At 47.6% G+C, this 19,997-nt stretch overlaps 1 protein-coding gene across 15 annotated transcripts in view; it reads left to right on the plus strand.

The window, feature by feature from the left end:
- The window catches only part of ZNF536 (zinc finger protein 536), a 489,498-nt gene that overhangs the window by 54,448 nt on the left and 415,053 nt on the right, over nt 1–19,997 (plus strand). For 11 of the 15 annotated variants that reach the window (XM_055103794.2, XM_055103798.2, XM_057300667.2 and 8 more), the window contains exon 2: nt 5,239–5,308. The exons of 1 other annotated variant lie outside the window; for it this stretch is intronic. The gene's annotated coding sequence lies outside the window, so the exon portion shown is untranslated. Of the gene's footprint in view, nt 1–5,238; nt 5,309–17,459; nt 17,549–19,997 lie in introns of all 15 variants that reach the window. 3 more of the 15 variants (XM_063599531.1, XM_063599534.1, XM_063599529.1) reach the window with 1 other exon arrangement.

Here is a 19,997-nt window from a genome sequence, read left to right on the forward strand (position 1 = left end):
TCTGCACTTTCACCCTTCCATCCGCCTCACCTCCATCCTTCCATCTGCACTTTCACCCTTCCATCCGCCTCGCCTCCATCTGTCCATCGGCACTTTCACCCTTCCATCCGCCTCGCCTCCATCCGTCCATCTGCACTTTCACCCTTCCATCCGCCTCACCTCCATCCTTCCATCTGCACTTTCACCCTTCCATCCGCCTCACCTCCATCCTTCCATCTGCACTTTCACCCTTCCATCCGCCTCACCTCCATCCTTCCATCTGCACTTTCACCCTTCCATCCGCCTCACCTCCATCTGTCCATCTGCACTTTCACCCTTCCATCCTCCTCACCTCCATCCTTCCATCTGCACTTTCACCCTTCCATCCGCCTCACCTCCATCCTTCCATCTGCACTTTCACCCTTCCATCCACTTCACCTCCATCCTTCCATCTGCACTTTCACCCTTCCATCCGCCTCACCTCCATCCTTCCATCTGCACTTTCACCCTTCCATCCGCCTCACCTCCATCCTTCCATCTGCACTTTCACCCTTCCATCCGCCTCGCCTCCATCCTTCCATCTGCACTTTCATCCTTCCATCCGCCTCGCCTCCATCCTTCCATCTGCACTTTCACCCTTCCATCCGCCTCACCTCCATCCTTCCATCTGCACTTTCACCCTTCCATCCGCCTCGCCTCCATCCTTCCATCTGCACTTTCACCCTTCCATCCGCCTCACCTCCATCCTTCCATCTGCACTTTCACCCTTCCATCCGCCTCGCCTCCATCCTTCCATCTGCACTTTCACCCTTCCATCCTCCTCACCTCCATCCTTCCATCTGCACTTTCACCCTTCCATCCGCCTCGCCTCCATCCTTCCATCTGCACTTTCACCCTTCCATCCGCCTCGCCTCCATCCTTCCATCTGCACTTTCATCCTTCCATCCGCCTCGCCTCCATCCTTCCATCTGCACTTTCACCCTTCCATCCGCCTCACCTCCATCTGTCCATCTGCACTTTCACCCTTCCATCCGCCTCACCTCCATCCTTCCATCTGCACTTTCACCCTTCCATCTGCACTTTCACCCTTCCATCCGCCTCACCTCCATCCTTCCATCTGCACTTTCACCCTTCCATCCGCCTCACCTCCATCCTTCCATCTGCACTTTCACCCTTCCATCCGCCTCACCTCCATCTGTCCATCTGCACTTTCACCCTTCCATCCGCCTCACCTCCATCCTTCCATCTGCACTTTCACCCTTCCATCCGCCTCACCTCCATCCTTCCATCTGCACTTTCACCCTTCCATCCGCCTCGCCTCCATCCTTCCATCTGCACTTTCATCCTTCCATCCGCCTCGCCTCCATCTGTCCATCTGCACTTTCACCCTTCCATCCGCCCCTTTTCTTTCATCCTCCCTTCCACCTTCAGACCCTCTCTTTCCTCCTGCCCCCCTTACTTTTGTTTTCCCTCCCACTTCCATTTTTGCATCCATCTTCATCCTTCTCTCCTTCTCTCCTCCCTCTCTACTCTATCTTTCCTCCATCCTTCCATTCCCATCCTCCCGTCTGTCCTCCTTCCATCCTTCTGTCTTAACTTCCCTCCCCTACTCCCTCCCATTCACATAGGTCCTCCGACAGAGGTGAGGGGCTGGGAGGAGAGTCTGACACCACCCTTTCCCCAAGTGCTGGACTGTCCTCTGCATGTGCCCGGGGTTTGCTGTGGCCTCAGTGATGGTGACATTCATTGCTGCTCTCATATCCTCCAAATTGTCATGGTGTGGGGTGGAGACAGGTGTGCACTGCCCACAGGCAGGAAACTCGCTGGCCTGGAGGACCGCTCTGTGCTAAACTCAGGGCCCATCTCAGAGCCATGGTGATGCTGGGGGTACCCTGTCTCTGCTCATCTCTTGACTGGCCAATCACCCTCTCCCTCAGAGCCCATGGGTCTGAGTCGGGCAGGCTGGGCTTTTGCTCAGGGAGGGTTTTTCTGGCTCCTTCAGAGCTCCTGTGTAGGCAGCTCTGGGACGATATGGGAGGGAGCAGGGTGCCCCATCCCCTGTGGGGAGCCCTTGTGGCCTCCTGCTTTGGTGGACAGAGGGGCCCGTGCAGGGCTAGCTGGTATGTCTGCGTTCAGTGGGGCTCATTCAGTGAACACGGCTGGGCTGCTGGGTGGGACCTGCCTTGCCTGTGGAATTCACAGGGATGGGGGTGTGTGGACTCGGGGTAGGCCCACTGTGTGTCAGGGTGGGTCAGAGCTGCCGAGGCACGTTCCGCTTCCTTGCTTGGTTGGTGCCCCCCATATCTTCCTGTGCTCCCACTTCCCCTTTGAAGTCCCTCTCTGAGAACTTTCCACCCCTGCTCTTGTCTCCCCTTCCTCAGAGAGGCCTTGGAAGTACCTCTGGCTCTAGGAAGTCTCCCTTTCTCCCTCCTCGCTCCCCAGCGCCCTGCATCCCTGCTGTACTCCAGCCAGGGTCCACCCAGGAAATGGCCATTCAGCCTTCCCTTCCTTAGCCCCTGCAAACCTTCTCACTCCCCTTTCTGGAAGTTGCGGCCACTCTGTTGCACTTCTGTGCCCTTTCCTGGCCTCCAGCCCTGTCTCCACCAGGGCCCTGCCTGCACTTGCTTAAGGGCTTGACTCAACTCTGCCCCACTCCCGGTGTCCTGCCTTTGATGTGCTCCTTGTCCTGGCAACCGGGACCTTCACACGATGGGTGGTTTCTGTATCTGATGGGCAGACCTGCTTGGCCCCTGACCTACCCCAGAGGCCCCAGTGCACCACAGGTGCTGGGAAGGGAGTCTCCAAGCCACTGAGTGAACAGGCCTCCTAAGCTCATCCATGTTGCTGGGGAGGGCTGCGTGGGAGCCTTATCTGTGCTTAAGAGGGAAGCAGGAGCCATCAGTGTACAGCAAGTGGAATTTCAAGCACTGAAAACGCACCTGTGGAGGTTCCCTTACTTTGATGAGGTGGGGGCTACCCAACCCCCACTTAGTTCATACCATGCTTTTTGTCGCCTTTGCAATCTTCCCCTTCCCACCCCTACTCTAAGCTGTACCAAACTGGGCTCGTAGATAGAGTCTCCTGGGTGGCCCCTCAGCTTGGGGTCCCTGTGGGGGACAGAGCGAGGGGAGGCCTCACGTCCAGGCTGCTTCTGGTTATGCCACTGACCGTGTTATCTCTAAATACAAGTCACTTACTTGCACCAAAAGAGCTGTTTCTTTCATTGAGGAAGACAGAATGACTCTGCTGGTGCTTCCCTTCCTCCTCACCCTGCATCATGAGAGCATCTGTGGTCGGATGGAGTCACCTTTCCCCGACCCGCAGTGACTGTAACAACATCAGACACCAGGAGCCTCCTCCTGTTTAGACTGGATCAGAAAGGCACAGATGGAACTAACTTGATTTCTTTTCCTAAGGGCCCAGTGAGGCTGTACTTGTCAGCTGCCCTGCTGGCGTGTTGGGCTAACCTTGCCCACGCAGGTCAGACACCCTTGCATAAGCCCACTAATCCGCTGGAAGAGCACAGCCTCCAATGTAGCCACGAGGCTTGTGCTGGGCCCTTTCATGATTTAAAGCATAGAACCTGAGGGGTTTGTGCCCATCACTGCCCCGGTGCCAACTGCAGGAGACGGTGTTCTGATCAATGGCGTGAAGCTGGACAAACCGGTGTGGGACTTCCCCCGATGAAGCCTCTCTGTGTTCTCCTGTCATTGGAATTTACAGGGCTTCTAAGTGAATGGCCCCTGGAGAATAGTCCTAGAATTTTGCAAGTCATGAGCTTAGATATAAAATCTGAGTGTGTCTCCCATCTCCTGCAACCCCCTCCCTAAACATAAGGAGGTCTTAGAGCAAAGCAAATAAGTGTTTTCAGAGCCAACTGGGTGCTGGGGACCTGTTTAGCTCAGCGATAGGACAGAACCTTGGAAAGTGTAGCATTGGGCATTTGTTCCTCACTCCTTAGATTTTGAGTGACACGGGGAAAAAAACAAAAAAAAAATGCAAAAGATCATCTAGTTCAGGGAAGAGAGAGAGACAGACAGACAGACACTGAGATGTAATTTCTTTCCATGTTGGAGATGGTTGAGACGTCAGCTTTTGCTTTATGTCTCAAGATAGGCAGGTAGAAATGTGTTTACAGACAGCAGCTTCCCTGTGGCACCCTGAGAAAACACTTTTCGAGCATTCAGTCAGCAAACACCTTTTTGGTTGCCAGAAATCAGCCTTGGAGTTGAATGAAGTGTTGCAAGCCAGTGGTTCAATCAGTACAAACTTCTTCGGCTGGGGCTGCCACCAGTCCTCCAAATGTATCTTCTGGTTTTCCATGGGCAGAATCAGATTTTCTGAATCCATAGCAAAATTCTACCTCTGTGATCAGAATTTACAGCTTCACTTTCAGTAAAATATAATTTATTAAGGGAACTTATGTTTGCCTCATAACATCCCTTCCGTGACATGGCAAAACAAATGAGAATCCGAATTGCACTGGGTGAGGAGTGGGCTGGAGATCACAGGCTGGGGGCTGGCCTTCCTTGATTACCCCCTAGCCAGCAGCTCTGCATCCATCATAGATGAACATCCCAGCTTTCCTTCTTGTCCTTTATCACCTCTGAGCATGCCGTAGGAGGTGAGATCACCCATGTGGGACTTACATCAGTGATAACACAGAATGAAGAAGTAGAAAATCTCACTGGCTGCTGCTTTCCTGGTCTGGGTTCGGGAGAGAGGACTTTGATGCCAAACACAATATCTCTAAGCCTCAGTCAGTTGCAGATTCCCATTCTGTATCCACTGGCTACCAAACAGGCTTGGCCAGTTGAAATTTGGGTGGAATTTTGGTCTACTGTAGAGGGCTCCATAAATCATGGAAAAAGCAAGAACCCTTGGGTACTTCTTCACTCTGAGAATTCTAAAGAAGAGAGACAGTGAGAGAGAGAGAGGGAGAGAGAGAGAGCCCTTATAATATTAGCTCCTATTTCTTCTGTCCCATATAGAGAAGATAAGAGATGGTTAGAAGTTCTTTTTGCGCAGGTGGCAATTTCCCACTGAAAACAAGCTGAGGAAATTTGGTTCATTGCAGCAAAGGTCACATAGTTCCCATTTTTTAAATTGCTCAAAGAATTGGGGGCAGTGGGGCTATTCAAGGTTTTTAGGCTCTCAACTAACCCAGCAAATTGTTACTTTGGATGAATGCTGTTTATGTGACTTACTGAAGTCGACTTATGTGACATTTACAGTTTCTAACAGGTCTTATTTTTGCAGTTCCTGACCACCACGGCTTTAAGAATATCCTTCAACCAGGAGGGAGATCCATTGCTTTAAGACTTGCCTGGTAAGGACCATCGATTTGTAGTTTGTTGAACTGGTGTCTGTCTGAGTTTGTGGGGAAGTCCAGGCTGCCTTCTCTGGGCTGCTGATCCTTATGCAGAGCTATGGAGAAACTTCCAGAGTCACAGGTGTCTGGGAGGTAGCATGGGTTCCATATCTTGTGGGTGGGGTGAACTACAATGTGGAGACATGTTCTTGAGTCTCTGAACAGGTTCCCCCATGAGGCAAAGCCCAACAAGGGTGACTTCTTTCTCTCTTGCGTGACACCCTGAGTCCCTGTCTGCCAGCCAGCAGCCTGGAACCAGGGCTGAGAGCTGGTGGGGCTTTTGCTAAAGGCCGAGTGACCTTGTCCAAGTGCCACCTGTGGTCGGGCTCCCCATCACTCACCAGGTGACTCAGTGGCTTGGCCCAGTCTTGGACAAATCATGTCCCAAAGCTGCTCCGTGTTTGTCACCTCAATCAGACTCCAGATCGCAAACTCCCGACGGGGTGTATTTCCGGCATGGGAGCTGATACAAACTTAAAATACAAAACAAAGGGTGACATATGTATTTGATATCTTTGGTGGCCTCATCTGAGGCTGCCCCTGATATCTCTGTAAACTCACCCTCGGATGTAATTAGCCCAGCCCACCTTCTCCTGACCACACATCTCAGAGGTCACTACATAAACCAGGGAAATTGATAGCAGAATTATGCACTCAGAAATTAATTTTATGTTGTACTGAATATATATTTTTTTATTGTGACTTTATCTTGCTGGAAAAGTGCTTACTTCTGATTTTGTGGATATTCCTGACCGTGGATTACTTTTATTTTGATTTTTACACAACAGTTATATTAGAAATTTGCTGTTTTATTCTTACCTTCTTAGTAAAAATCCTTTTATCACACAATGGGTAATTTATATCCATTACCAGGCCTTTCAATCCTTTTCAGTGGGGCTGTCAGTGCCGTTGGCACAGTAATGATTAATGTGATCTAATAATAGTGTACCATTATATTACCTTAGTAAAACATGTACCAACACCCTATTCCGATCTACCAAATTCATAGCTTCCTATAATATTTTTGTTGAAAGACAGGATTACTATTTTTCAAAGCTGATTTTTTCCCCTTTAACATATTTAATGAAATTCACAATTCTTTGCCTTAGTAATCCTGGGCATGTGACTGGGCTTGATGGGTGAACTCCACATCTGTAGGCCCTGTTGTGATTTGTCAGGAGAAAGGTCCAACCATCCCAGTGATCTGTCAGAGAGATTATTTTGTTTTTATTGGGCCTGGATTGTTTTGCCTTGAAAAAGAAGAAAAAAAAAAATGTCGGGTTTCCAGTCCCTTCTGATGCGTAATAAGGAAGGTGTGTTTTAGATTGAAAGGCAAAGTAGGAAGCAATTTGGTTTTTTCCTCCCCTCTGTCACCTGCCTCTGTCTGCCGGTGAATCGGAGGTATAGCCGAGCCAGTGGAAGTGGCTTTAAACCGCTTCCCCACAAATGCCCCTCTCTGACCCATCCACTCCTCTAGCTGTGGCCCAGCCTCTCTGGGTCTTTCACATTTGGCATTATTGAAATTTTGGACTGGATAGTGATTGGTTGCAGGGCCCTCCCATGCACTGTAGAATGTTTGCAACATCCCTGGTCTCTGCCCACTAGATGCTGATAGCCTGCCTCCACCAACACTTCCTCCATTGTGACAATCAAAATAACTCCAGAAATCGCCATATGTCCCCTGGGGGGCCAAATCAGCTCTTGTTGGTCTAACCTATAGGAAAACGAGCAGATATTTTTGGCATGTCGGGGAATTCCTGTCGGAGTTCCAGAGTTTCATGGTGCTTCTTCGGAAGTCTTTGGCTTTGGGAGAGAAGATGTGTGGGTGAAGACGACGCAGGGCATCCTTTCCTTGGCTGAAATACAGCCCTCTTCCTCCTCTCTCCCTCCTCCTCTGTCATGAACCTGGCCCAAGCGAGGGCCTGAATCTTAGCGTCTTCCACTTAAATCCCATTATAATCACGCTCATGATTGATAACATTCCACCTTTTCAAAGGGCTTTAAAATCTGTGTCAACCAAAGATGACATTATTGTAGTGCGGGCGAGATGTATTCAAACAATTACACACTCAAATCAAAGTGGGAAGTTTTGTCCTTCTATCTCAGAGCCTTTGTGTGATGTGGCTTCAGCCAGCACCACAGTCCTTACAGCCCCAGAGACCTCCAACAGAAAAATAAATGGGAAGAAACAGGTTTTGCCCTTGGTACCACTCAGCCTGGAAGGCAGCATGAGTATTTGGGCTCCTTAGGGCTAGAGGGTGGGGGAGCAAGGAGAGATTGTTGAGCATAGGAGAGAGAGAGAGACAGACAGAGAAAGAGAGAGAGAGAGACAGACAGAGAAAGAGAGAGAGAGAGAGACAGAGAGAGAGAGAGAGAGAGACAGAAAGACAGACAGAGAGAGAAAGAGAGAGAGAAGGAGAGAGACAGAGAGAGAGAAATCCTTGTTTTTGATTTGGAACAAAAACTACTGCTGCAACTTTGGCTCGAAATATGCAATCAACTGAAATCAGGAAAAGTATTTTGAATACAAAATTTATATTGAAATACTTGAATCTTGATACGTGTGCACCCACATACATGTATATATTTAAATCAAGGATATAGATAATGAGAAATAAAGCTTCTGTCATAAAAATATTGCCTGCAGTATTTGCCCTTAGATAATTCTGCCACATTGGAATACAGTTTTGTACTGTTAACATTTCCATATGAGACACTCTTGCTTGTTTTTACAACTGATCCTTGATGATAACAGCAAATGAGGAAATGGCTCTGATTTACCTTTGTGTTAGGAAGATTTGGAATCCGTCGTGTTGTGTGGTGCAGGAAGCATTTTAGTGACCTACTCCTTTACTGGTTTCTGGTCTGTCTCTCCTACTGCGACATAAGAGTGGTGAGGGTAGGGGCTTATGTGTTTTGTTCCTTGTGATTTCCTCAGTTCCTGAAATGGTGCCTGATGCACAATAGCTTCTCAATAAAGCTTTGGTGACTAGATGGATGGATGGGAGGATGGATACATAGATGGATGGATGGATGGATGGATAGATGGGTGGAGGGGTAGGTGGGTAGGGTGATGGATGGATGGATTGATGAATGGATGGCTGGATGGATGAGTGGACGGATGAATAGATGAGTGGATGGGTGGGTGGGTAGGTGGGTAGATGGATGGGTGGATGGGTGGGTGAATGGATGGATGCATAAATAAATGGATAGATGAATGGATGGATGGATAGATGAATAGACAGATGGATGGATGGGTGGATAAATGGGTGGATTGATGGAGGATGGATAGATGGATAGATGGGTGGATGGATGAATAGATGGGTGGGTGGATGGATAGATGGGTGGTTGGATGGGTGGGTGGATGGGTAGATAGATGAATGGGTATATGGATGGATGGATGGATGGATGGATGGATGGATAGATGGATGGATGGGTGGATGAGTGGATGGATGGATGGATGGATAGATGGATGGATGGGTGGATGAGTGGATGGATGGATGGATGGGTGGGTGGATGGATGGGTGGGTGGCTGGATGGGTGGGTGGGTGGATGGATGGATGGATGGATGGATGAGTGGATGGATGGGTGGGTGGGTGGCTGGATGGGTGGGTGGATGGATGGATGGATTGATGGATGGGTGGATGGGTTGATGGGTGGATGGGAGGATGGATGGATGGGTGGGTGGGTGGCTGGATGGGTGGGTGGATGGATGGATGGATTGATGGATGGGTGGATGGGTTGATGGGTGGATGGGAGGATGGATGGAGGATGGATGGATGGATGAATGGATGAGTGGGTGGATGGATGGGTCTCTATCTCAAGCCCTAACATGTACCTTAGAATATTGGGCTCATTGATCCAAATGAAATCTCACTTTTACCATCTATTCATTCATTGGCCTCCCAAACATTTTTTGAAATCTTTATTTTCAAAATCTAATGATCAGTTATAACAAGGCATTTTCTTTTAGTCTAGTGTTTTAAAATGGAAAAAATATGTCTAGAACTGTGCTAGGCAACCTCTGTGAACTGAAAACCACCCTGTTATAAAAATGTCTTTAAAAATCCACAAGGGCACATACACAGATGACTGGGACTGAAGGCGTGGAGGTCACATAGGCGAAGATGATCTCTTTCTAAGTAGGATGTGGATGAGGGATTTATGAGGCTAAAAGGACTTCCTGCCCATGTGACTGGATGTCCGTCTCCTGGGCAAACCTCTGCAATCTGCACTGTATTCCATGTTCTTCTGGAGATTTTTGTGTGTCCTCTTCAGACCTGCCATGCCTTGGTCTCTGTGGGACTTGCCACTGCTCAGTCCTATTAGGTCAGCTGTCTTGAGGGGATAGGCTGAGGCTCTGGGGAGTGGGGTTCCCAAGTTCTGGCATGGTGTATGCAATGTACCCATCTATTGGAAAACTTATTCTCAGTGACAAGAGTGGTCCAAGTTACCTCACCTTGACTTTTAAACTATATTACCATGGACATCATAGCAGTACCAGTGAGAATGTACTAAAGAAGAAAGATAAATGACCTCTATGTCTGACAATGCATAGCAAAGGTATAGGCTTTGGAAGCAGATTTCCTGGGTTGGAACCCTGGCTCCACCATTCAGTAGCTGTCTGACCCAGTGTCAAGGGACTTGCACCTCAGTTTTCTCATCTGTAAATTGGGAACAACATGACAGTCTGGTAGATTACACTGTGTGATGCACTTAAAACACTGCCTGGTTCAAAGTAGGCATTTAGTACAAGCATGGCACCGTTGTTATTTTCATTTCCTCTATTCCATCATCTTTCCCTCTTTCTCCATCTTTATTGAAGATTAATGAAAATGTAGGCCATTTTCAGATAATTAGCCTTTTCCTCTCAGTCTCATACCAGTGCTAGGAACCCCAAGATGTTGCCAGGCATGTGGTCTTTCCAGCATCCCTTGGGACTTTGGTTAGCAAGTTCAGAGAATGTTAGAAAGGGTGGTGAGTTTCCTAAGCCAACTTCTCCATCCCATTCCTTTGTGAAGGAGCATTGTTGACACATCACTGGGGGCTTGGGATTTGCTTGGCGTTTGGAGAACGCATTCCTGAGATGGATGTCACGTGATCACGGCGGGTGGGTGGGGACAGCCAGCCCTTAAACGGGAGGGGAGGCCTGTGGTTTTTCTCCTCCACCCCCTCACAAGTGAGACTGTTTTGCACCATGGCCCGGTTTTATATTTTTAGCTTCCACTGAAATTTAACGTTTTGCTTTTGGTTTATTATGTATGCAAGTATCTTGCTGATAAATTACATGTGTAATTGTACCATCGTAACCACTGCTAGTCAGCGACAACATATAATTAAACTCACCCTTGTAGTCATTGAACTTTTCTGTCCCTGACAAGATCACTGACCACTCCAAGGAGGGCATACCTCCACGTATGAGCCATGCGAGTGCCTGAGAGGCTGGACCACCCCGGGGGCCCCTGTGCTTTCCTGCACGTGTGCACAGGCCGACTTCCCCTGGATGGCCACACATGGGATGCAAGGGTTGGCTCATGAGGCCCAGGGGTGCTTCTCTCTTTATTTCTGTGTCTATGCCTGGATGATTATTGGCTCCAGAGTGGGTGCCTGGTAAATACTTTTGTGAGTGAATTAGAATTTTCTTCAGTCACCTCTGAGCCCTCTTTTCTCATAGGACCCCCAATGTCTATCCTGCTCATTTTTTAGGGGTGTTTGTTACGTTGCTCTTATGCCTCTATGCCAAGGCTACAGCCTGTGAGTCACATCCAGCACACTGCCTGTGTGTGTTGGTTTTTTTTTTTTAACTTTTAAAAATTTAAAACAATTGCGATAAAATACACGTAATATAAAACTTACTATCTTGACCATTTTAAAGTTTAGAGTTCAGGGGCATTAAATAGTTACATCACTGTGCAACTGTCACCACCTCCCATCTCTAGAACGTTTTGAAACGGAAACTCTATACCCATTAAATAACTCCCCATTCTCCCTACCCATTCCAGGTCGTGGCATCCACTATGCACCTGTCTGTCTCTGTGAATTTGACTACTCTAGGTACTTTATATAATGGAACCATATAGTATTTGACATTTTATGACTGGCTTATTTTGTTTAGTTGAATGTCCTCAAGGTTCATCCATATTGTGGCCTGTGACAGAATTTCATTCCCTTTTAAAGCTGAAAAAGATTCTGCTATACAGTATGTATATACCACATTTTATTTTATTTTTTGTTCGCTTTTCTTTTATTTTGGGACAGGATCTTACTTTTGTTCTCCAGGCTGGAGTGCAGTGGCATGATCATAGCTCACTGCAGCCTTGAACTCCTGGGCTGAAGCAATTTTCCTGCCTCAGCCTTCTAAGTAACTGGGACTACACGTGCACACCACTACTAATTAAAAAATTTTTTTGTAGATATGGGATCTTTCTATGTTGCCCAGGCTGCACTTGAACTTCTGGGCTCGAATCATCTGCCAGCCTCAGCCTCCCAAAGTGCTGGGATTACAGGCATGAGTCACTGCACCCGGCCCCCTATGTTGTTTATCCACTCACCCATCAATAGACACTTGGGCTGCTTCCACCTCATCACTCTTATGAATAATACTGCTGTAAATGTGGGTTTATAGGTTTCTTTTTTAAAAAATTTTACTTTAAGTTCTGGGATACATGTGCAGAATGTGCAGGTTTGTTACATAGGTACACATGTGCCACAGTAGTTTGCTGCACCCATCAACACATCATCTAGGTTTTAAGCCCTGCATGTATTAGGTATTTGTCCTAATGGTCTCCCTCCCTTTGCCCCCCACCCACCAACAGGCCCTGGTGTGTGATGTCCTGCTCCCTGTGTCCATGTGTTCTCGTTGTTCAACTCCCACTTATGAGTGAGAACATGTGGTGTTCGGTTTTCTGTTCCTGTGTTGTTTGCTGAGAATGATGGTTTCCAGCTTCATCCATGTCCCTGCAAAGGACATGAACTCATCCTTTTTCATGGCTGCATAGTATTCCATGGTGTATATGCGCCACATTTTCTTTATCCAGTCTATCATTGATGGGCATTTGGGTTGGTTCCAAGTCTTTACTTTGTAGATAGTGCTGCAACAAATATATGTGTGCATGTGTCTTTGTAGTAGAATGATTTATAATCCTTTGGGTATATATCCAGTAATGGGATTGCTGGGTTAAATGGTATTTCTGGTTCTAGATCCTTGAGGAATTACCACACTGTCTTCCACAATGGTTGAACTAATTTACACTCCTACCAACCATGTAAAAGCATTCCTATTTCTCCACAGCCTCGCCAGCATCTGTTGTTTCCTGACTTTTTAATGATAGCCATTCTAACTGGTATGAGATGGTATCTCTTCGTGGTTTCGATTTGCATTTCTCTAATGACCAGTGATGTTGAGCTGTTTTTCATATGTTTGTTGTCTGTATAAATGTCTTCTTTTGAGAAGTGTCTGTTCATATCCTTCACCCACTTTTTGATGGGTTTGTTTGTTTTTTTCTTGTAAATTTGTTTGGGCCTATATGTTTCTTCAAGACCCCGCTCTTAATTCTTTTGGGTGGAATTGCGGGATCTATGGTAATTCCATGTTTAATTTTTTGTGGAACCGCCATACTGTTTTCCATAGTGGCTGCACCATTTGGCATTTCTGCCAGCAGCGTGCCAGGCCTCCATTTCCTCCACACCCTTGCCAGCACTTGTTTTTTCCGTTTTTATGCTAGCAGCCATCTTCATGGGTGTGCAGTGGCTCTTAGTATGGTTCTGCCTGTTCTCATATGGCCTATGATCTAAGAGTGGCTTTTCCATTTTTATATGATTGAAAAAAATCAAAAGAAAAATAATATTTTGTGATACCGGGACATTGTATGAAATTTAAATCTCAGGGCCCATAATAAAGTTTTATTGGCATGCAGGCACTCCTATTTGTTTATATGTTGTCTGTGGCTGCATTGATGCTACAAAGGCAGAGTTGGGTAGTTGAGACAGAGACTGTGTGGCCCGCAAAGCCTAAAATAGTTACCACCTGGCACTTTATGGGAAACCCTTGCCAATCCTGCCCTATGGTAAGTGTTGTATGCTTTATCTGTTTAACCTCCTCTCTAATCCATTTTGCAGACACAGAAACTGAGGCTCAGCAAAGATAAGTAACTTGTATAAGTCACATGTTACCTAACCAGGACACATGTGCCTGTCTGTGTGACTCCAAATCTTGCACTCCTCACTACCATATTAAATGAACAAAATCATTTGAAGATTGCTGTTTCTAGGGAAGTTTTTTTTTTTCTCTTTTTCTTCTTTTTTTTTTTTTTGAGACAGGGTTTCACTGTTGCCCAGGCTTGAGTGCAGTGGTATGATCACTGCAGCCTTGACTTGACTTCCTGGGCCCAAGCCATCCTCTTGTGTCAGCCTCCCAAGTAGCTGGGACTACAGGCATGCACCATCACACCCGGCTACTTTTTTTGCATTTTTTCATAGAGACACGTTTCCCAGGCTGATCTTGAACCACTGACCTCAAGTGGTCCTCTCACCTTGGCCTCCCAAAGTGCTAGGGTTATAGGCATGAGCCACTGTTAGGCCTCTAGGGGACTTCTATGGGTGTTTTTAGTAAGCCTGAGGTCAGGTCCTAGTTGAGAAAAAAAAATTGTAATTATACAAAGATGTGATGTTGTCTTTGGGAGAGGAAGCCAATTGAGGGAGAGAATGAAGATGGAAGGAGATGTTAGGTGAGCTAAGCTTTCCTTTATTTCTTATGTTTAAATTCTAAGACCCACGCCTTATATTGCATGGCAAGATGAGCTTTCAACTCTAAGAAGGAGATAGTTTTAGGAAGCAGGCATGTCGACACGCACAGGATTTCCTCAGGATTAGAAGAAAAGCCAAACCAATCAATAACTTCTTCTTGCATTAAAAAAGTGAATTATTTCCATAACCGAGAGGAAAGTAAGCCAGGGTCTACAAGGGAAGCTGTTGATTGATTCCTTCTCCTTCATTCTTTGGATTGCATGTTGTTTGGGGTGAATCGTAGTGTAGATACCTTTGGCCCACCCCAACACTTTTTTCCCAAATGTAGAGATCTGCTCTCCCATCTCTCAGAGGCTGTCTTGGGCACTCCTTCTGCCTCTCGGGCTCTGATGGTCAGTGGGTGCGTTGTTACTGATGAGGCAGTGGTTAGTTCTCTCTCTCTGCCTCCTCCCCTTCTCGCCACCCTCTCTGTCCACCAGGATGTGTGGACTTGGTACCAGGAACCTTCTGATATTTCTTGATACAGAGGACAAAGCGTGGATAGTTATTTGTTCTTTCTTCCACGGGAGAAAAGTCTTAATTGATTTTACATATTTGTGTCCATTATGGAAATTACCCATCAGTCCCAAGTACTTAGGGGATGTTGGGGGCTGCAGGAAATGGCTGGTCTTGCGTCTATCTCAGGCAAAGAGATTGTGGTTCTCCTTTTATGTTTGGGAATGCAAGACATTCCCCCCGCCTGCCAGCCCCCAGTAACTACTGTATTTCAACAATAGGCTTCACGCGGCTGCAGTGTGAGGCACAACAGTGGTTTTCATGAACTTTTGGCTGTGGTTTAGGCCTGGCAGAGCTGGACTCTTACCCTTAGAGTTTTCTGGCTCGATTCATTTTGCACAAAGGAAAGTATGATAATCGGAGTTGCAGGATGATAATGTGATCGGCATGTTAGCACATTGCAAGAAAGACAGAAATGACTTTGGAGTTTGCATTTCATCCTTGAAAATGTGCAGCGCTGCCTGAGCCAAGGGGCTTGTACTTAGTAGGTGCTTGCTAAATACTGGAAGAAGGGGTGAGGGTGGCAGTTGCTTTGTGCCTGAGAAGAGGCAGGAGAAGTATGTGATAACCTATGCCCATACATTTTGGAAATAGGGATAGCTATTAGATTTTTTTTTTCCTGTTTAAAGATGAAGTTTGGGTCTTGACCTGGTGTTGGTCTCTGCCTGCCTGGTTGCCCAGCAGGTGGTGGTAACATGGCCACAAATTCATTTGACCTTGAGTTCCCTGACTCTTCTGCTCCGACGGTCCCTGTCTTTCACTATCTCTTGCCAATGAGCAGCTAAGCATTTATTGAGGGTCCCTGTGCTCAGCTCTAGAGGGTGGGGTGTGGCCCCCAACACAGAGGAGCTTGCTGCCCAGAGGAGAGGGAGTTTTAGGTGGGGAGGTAGAGGCACGAGTATTTGCTGAGGTGGCCGAGAAGGGGTGCATGTGTTGAATTTTCCCTACCCCCAAGTCATTTTTATTTTCTTCCTGCAATACTGCAAGAAAATAATAAAGTTTTTCTAATGTGGATGTGTGTGTATTATTTCATGTCTGAAAACAGTTAATAGTACAAAATGATGCTCTTGAGTGAGCTGAACTCAACAGAATAATTTTTATTCCTCAACAGAATATAACTTGAGACAATATTGACAGTTAAAAAGTGTAAGTATGGCGTATGTGGGAATCATTCACCAAATTTCTGTTTCTCCTCTCTAGGCCCCAATATGTGTGTGTGTGTGTGTGTGTGTGTGTGTGTGTGTGTATTTAAACATGACTTCAATGTTTTTAGAAATGTGACATCCTAAATATGATCAGGTCTCCTGTAACAAGACAGTGGGTGGCCAATGCCCCCATGAGTGGCAGACTCCCTAGAGAAGGTTTTGGAAGTTTGCGGAATTCTTGCAAGATACCCCTGCCCTGACCCTCCAAACTCAACTCCTGCTTCCTTAGGTGGGGCGCACTCCTCCCTCCACTCCTACAGGGACTGAAGGCTGAGAGAAGCTTGTGAGGGAGATTGAGGCAGGCATGCTTAGATGGAGGCTGCATAGGTGTGGGAAGGAGTGCTGCTCTTGGAGTGAGGAGACTGGTTCTGATGTCTATCTGCAGTCCTCAGCCTGGGTGACATTGGAGAGCCTCAGGCCATTGCAGCTGCAGGCTGCTTCCTGAAGGGTGGGTGTCTAAGCTTCTTTGTAGGTCTTAAACAGAATGACCTAGACCAGGGCGTCAGGAATGTACACACAGAGCCCTGGGGGTCTTGGTAGCATGCAGATTCTGATTCAGCACGTCTAGGGGAGTGAGATTCTGCATACTTAACAGGCTCCCAAGAGATGCTGATGCTGCTGGTCCTCGGACCACACTTTGAGTAGCAAGAGACTAGAGGGATAATTCTCAAACTTGGCTATCAATTATAACAACACAGGGAGCTTTTAAGACCCGCCAATGTCTAGGTCTGCTCCCAGGCCAATCAAATCAGGACTGGCCCCACAGGACACAGTGTGATTGGAGGCGGGGGTGGGGAGGTTGTCTGCTCATTTGTAGCCAAGGTATGAATGGCTGGGGTAGTGTCGTGGATCTCCAACTTGGGCAGGTGTCAGAATTGAGTGGAGGGCTTTGAAAAAACGACATTAGGCCCCAACCCACATTTTCAGATTCAGAAGGTCTTGGGTATCGTCCAAGAATTTGAATTTCTAACAAATTTCCAGGCAATGTTGTTTCTGCGGCCCCAGGGACTCTGCTCTGAGAACCACTGGTCTAATGTAATCCCCTCCCAGTGGATATTCATGAAGCAGAAACCTCCAGGGAGTGGGAGTTGGGGGCTCCAGGACACACAGAGCCCTGCCTCTGGGGTCATTCCGTGCACATCTGTTTTACACAGTGAGCAGCCTTGGAAAACTTTCACTTGAAAAAAATGTGGGTAGAAAAAAATGTTTGAAAACCTCTGAAGCAAAGGCAAGACTTTTAATCATGGGAATGGCGAATGTTCATTCTTTAATTGAGGGGCAAACCAGGCAGGATCCTTGGTCCCTCTTGTTGCCAGATGTGGCCGTGTTTGCTCCTAGTACTGCCCTGTCCTGCAGGAAGTGTTTTCCCTGCTAACTCCTGGCTCCCTCTTGCATATAAGAGTTCACACCTGTCCGGAGGCCTCCATGGGGCCCAGACCAGTGTCGGGCAGGGCAGGTTAGCTTGCGGGGAAATCCAATGAGTGCAGCTGCTAGCACCTAATGACTGTGTACTGGGCTTCAAGCACCATGTTCATTTATATGCATGATGTTATTTAATTCTGTAGTGACCTCATATAATAAGTACTGTCATTATCCCATTTCAGAGATGAGTATTTGATGCTACCTTCCAGACTGACAGTGTCCAGGAAAGCAGCTGCAGTGGAGGTGGAAGGGCAGTAGGATTCCCTGATTGGTAAGGGCAGTGGAATGTCATGGGGAAGACTTTGTCCTTGTTGGTGTCTTGGGAAGAGAGCAGGACAGTGCCCTGTCAGCCCTGCAGGTCCCAGAACCCACTACCTGGGCCAGGTGACAGAACTCAGAGCCTTTGGCTGCTTCAGGAGATGTCACCATGGCTGTCTCTTCTTGGTCAAAGTCCCAGTTGGCCAAGACATCCTGGGGAAAATGGGCAGGGAGGTTCCTCCTGGGTGAAACCCTTTTGTATGGCTCTTGACAGTGCAGAGGGGTCTGGGAGGAGATTCTGTGAACTAGCTGGGGTGAAGGGTGAGTGGATCTCTCCAGGGCTCAGGTCCTGTTTATGTGGCTGCCATCTCTAACCATGGAAGGCTGGCTTGGACAGCTCTCAGCTTGCTCTCCACCCCCAGGGAGCCTAAAATGTGTCCAAAGCTGCAGGTTTTTGCTGAGACATCATGCAAAAGCTGGTTCTTCTCCCTGGTCACCTAATATGCTTGGGGCAGAGGCTGCGAGCCTTCTGGTTGGAGGAAGGGAGGCACAGATGGGTGTGTGGTCTTCCAAGCAGCATCTAGGTCCTTCTGGTGGCCAGAGGATGGCAGCATCCTTTCGCCCTCATGGGAGCCACCCTCTGTCACCTGTGTATTTCCCTGAGTTCCCTTCATGGGACTCGGGCCTCGCCTCCGTATTTACAGCTGATGTTGGCAGTGGAGAGGGGAAGGTGAGAGTAAAACTTCCAGAAGAAAAGCTTCCTGTGAGGTGTTTGAGATGCTGCACGATCAGGCACGAGGCCTCAGCCAGGGAAGACCCTTCCAGTGGCCAGAACGGTGCTGCTTCCCCTGTACCTAAAACATCTCCCTCCTCCTCCAAGAGATTTTCAAAAGAGTCTTGAAGCTCAGTCCGACTGCAGCCCAAGCATCTGCCCTTCAGTTCCATCTTCAACTTAAATGAGATGCATTTAAGGAAAGGCTGGCCTGGAAACTACTGTGATCAGTACCAGGCACCTTTTTCCTGAAGTCCTTTTAGATGAACCATATAGTCCCTTCGTATGCCTGGAAATGGTATGTGGGGGAAAGTTTACATCCAGTTTAACAGAATTTCCACTTAAGTGCTTTTTTTAATGGCCCACATTTGATCTTAAGCCACTTCTTTTTGAACCCTTGAAGGTTTTATTACTGAACTTTAAAAAGAACATTCAATTCAGAGGGCTGGCATGTTCTTGAATGGAGCTGCATTTTGAAAGAAGGGAGATGAATTTCTTTCCCCAACAGAGACACAGGTGTCACCTACCAAGGGTGGTCAGAACTCTATTTTTTCCTCAGTGTAGCACCAGGATGTAGTGACTTTCTCTCTTTGAAGGACTAGGCGTGCAGATATTATTGTTAGGATTTGTAGAAATGATGGCCGCTCGAGTAAACGAGTGGCCAGGAGCTGGGGGTGGAAATTCTCCCACAGGTAGCCCTTTCTCAAGACTAAATGAACATCCCAGGCAGTGAACCTGCCTGTATCGTTAGGCATGTGTATAGCATGGGAGCTTGGGTGCCAGGCAGCAGGAGCCCCCTGGATTTGCACTGTGCCCTTTATGAGTTAAAATTTCCCCACAAACCTCATGCCTTTTCTTTTTTTTTCTCAAGACGGAGTCCCCCTCTGTCGCCCAGGCTGGAGTGCAGTGGTGCGATCTTGGCTCACTGCAATCTCCGCCTCCCGGGTTCAAAGGATTCTCCTGCCTCAGCCTCCCGAGTAGCTGAAATTATAGGCGCGTGCCACCATGCCCGGTAATTTTTGCATTTTTGGTAGAGATGGGGTTTCATCATATTGGTCAGGCTGGTCTCGAACTCCTGGCCTTGTGATCAGCCCGTCTTGGCCTCCCAAAGTTCTGGGGTTACAGGTGTGAGCCACCTCGCCTGGCCTCATGCCCTTCTTTAAGGAATCCCACCGGGTCCTCTACAGTACCCTCTTCCCTTTAGAATAGCGGGCTAATTCCAGGTGCCCATTAGAAATTCAAGATGTGTCACCACATACTCTGACCCAAGACCCTTGGTTGCAACTGGACCATAGGAGGTATGCCCAGGATGTCCCCCTGTGGCTCACACCCCATCACCAGCTGTGCAGAGGCACCATACCCTGTCTTTGCTTTGCCATACAGTGCAGAGGATGTGCAACCAAGAACAGGTCTCTTGATGACCATTTACGTGGGAGTTTCCTAATGCTGGTAATGTTGGGGTCAGAATCTTTACAGCATCCTGGGCTGTTGAAAGATGAAGAACGGTGTGCTGACTCCTTCATCCTGTCTCACACCAAAGAAACTTTTTTGGTATCTAGGAGACTTGAGACCAAGGAATACATTATAGCGATGGTTTCAGGATTGCTGGGAGAATCTGTTTCAGGTGTAGGTTCCCAGACCCCATATCTGCAGGTATGCCAGTCTGGGAAGGAACCTGGGAATCTTCATT

This window comes from Pan paniscus, chromosome 20 (genome assembly GCF_029289425.2).
Source record: "Pan paniscus chromosome 20, NHGRI_mPanPan1-v2.0_pri, whole genome shotgun sequence".
Taxonomy (NCBI): Eukaryota; Metazoa; Chordata; class Mammalia; order Primates; family Hominidae; genus Pan; species Pan paniscus.